Raw genomic sequence first — 2,437 nt, 5'->3', positions numbered from 1 at the left:
AAGGAAATTGAGATGTAAAAGTATTGTAAAGGGTCTGTTTCTCAGTGGCCCGGTCTGGATAGGATTCGGCCAGGCCCTTCAGGACAGTGGCTGGGCTGGGCGTAGTCCATCCAGCGCTGCCTCAGGCCTTACCAGCGTGGGGAAGCCTCAGCCTGGTGGGATGAGAGAGGATTCTGAGTGAGTAATGGGTCCAGCATAAGTTCCTTTGACGTAAAGAATGGGAAAGCTATTTCCTTTTTTATTATCTTTCAATCTCAGTTTAGTATCTGGCAGCCTCTGCTGGCCCCAGTCCATATCTCACCTTTATCAAGTCAGTGGACTCGGCCAGACTTCCAACTGCAGACCTTTTTGCTTGAGGTCTTCTCTTGCCTCTGGGGCCTGCTTTGTTGCCCACGAGGCAGCCCAGGAATGCTGGGCAATTAATGTCCCCCTGAGGAATGAATCAGCGTTGGACCGCAGTTGGAGTGTAAATACCCAGCTCTCTCACCCTGGGTGGGAGCAGATTCCGAGGTGTGTTCTGCACTGGCTCCCACGGTTTCCCCAGGGGGACTAAGATGGCCTGATAACATCATTTCTTGACTTCCTTCCCTTTTCTGTCTCACGTCCCAACTCCCTTATTTGTGTTTCACATTTCCTTCACCTTTCACGTAAAGTACTTGCAACTGAATTCTTGTCAAAGGGTTGCTTCTGAAGAAATCAAGCTAAAGCAGTACCAGGAAGGCTTTTTACCGCTTGTAGTGTTGGCTGAGCATCTGTCTCACTGGAGAGCTCAGGACTCAGGTTGGAAACCTTGGGTTGTTAAGAGCTTCTTGCTAGATTTACTAAGTAGTTTTGTTTCTATTATACTTATTTTTCAGTGACCTTCTATTTATTGTGATAATGATTTTCTATTTACTGTTGTGATATAAACGGATCCATTTATGCTTTAAAAGTGAGTTGGTGTAAATACAATGTTTATTAAATAACTAGAGGCCCGGTGCACAAAATTCATGCATGGGTAGGGTCCCTAGGCCTGACTGGCGATCAGGGCCAATCTGTGGGGTGACCAGTGGGGCAATCGGGGTCCCCGCTTGCACTCGCCTTGGCCTGGCACTACCCACTCACCAGCCCCACCCCCTGCCACGGTCCCGCTCTCATCTCTCATTGGGGCCCATCGGGGCTGGCAGCCCCTCCACTGCCGCCTGCTGCCAGCGCTGCATTGCCAAGGCCCCCCATGTTCTGCGCTACCCCCTAGTGGTCAGCGCACGTCTAACTCCCAGTTGGTTGAACTCCCATCTGTGGGGACAATTTGCATATTAGCCTTTTATTATATAGGATATATAGGATAGGATTGGTGGTAAAGGGTTTTGACAAAAATCATGGACTTAAATGCCTGAAGTTTGGGGAATACCCAGCTATGGTTCCTGAGCTGGCTTGTCCAGGTGTCTGGGGGAACCAAAGAGTTTCCCACTATGCTCCGTGTGGCAACTTTACAAAACAGCAAGTGAGATGTAACAGCAATATTATTTTATGCCATGTTCCCCATAAAGTTGGTATCTTCCCTTATGAATGTAAATGCTTGAGTTTGTTGAATAAATTTGCTTCATCTGTATAATTTTTAAATGTTTCCTCTTGGAATATTGTACCTTCTTCTTCCTCCGTTACCCCTCATCTCTTTTCTCAGAAGACAAGGCAATAGCAATCACCCATAATCTCAATCACCCATAATCTCAACAGAAATAATTACTGTTGACATTATGTTATACTTCCTTCCTATTTTTTCTAATGATCTACATAAATGATGTGCCAAACCCACTCCAGTAAAGTTCCTTGATGAGCAATGCTCATTTTCACTTGCGTCAAATTACTTGTTCCCTCCAGTATTCAATGCTGCTGATCCTTCTTGAAGTTCAGTCCTGCCTACTGATTGCCACACTTGATTCTCCCTCCTGGGCCTGCTCCTTCGCCATCTCCTTATAAAGATCTCCTGTCTCTGCTCCTTTCTTAAGTCTAGGCCTTCCTCTGGTTCTCCCTGAGTGATCTCACCATGACATGAAATCTACTCCATGTGTACATTTAAAAATATCCTCACCTGAGGATATGTTTTTATTGAGAGAGAGAGAGAGAGAGAGAGAGAGAGAGAGAAGTGAGTTGTGCCCAAACTGGGAATTGACCCTGTAACCTAAGTATGTGCCCTGACTGGGAATCAAACCCCCAACCTTTTTTTTTTTTTTAAATATATTTTATTGATTTTTTATAGAGAAGAAGGGAGAGAGATAGAGAGTTAGAAACATCGATGAGAGAGAAACATCGATCAGCTGCCTCCTGCACACCTCCCACTGGGGATGTGCCCGCAACCCAGGTACATGCCCTTGACCGGAATCGAACCTGGGACCTTTCAGTCTGCAGGCCGACGCTCTATCCACTGAGCCAAACCGGTTCTGGCAAACCCACAACC

This window comes from Myotis brandtii, unplaced genomic scaffold (genome assembly GCF_000412655.1).
Source record: "Myotis brandtii unplaced genomic scaffold, ASM41265v1 scaffold38, whole genome shotgun sequence".
Taxonomy (NCBI): domain Eukaryota; kingdom Metazoa; phylum Chordata; class Mammalia; order Chiroptera; family Vespertilionidae; genus Myotis; species Myotis brandtii.
The sequence above is the reverse complement of the archived record's forward strand: the minus strand, read 5'-3'. Positions refer to the sequence as shown.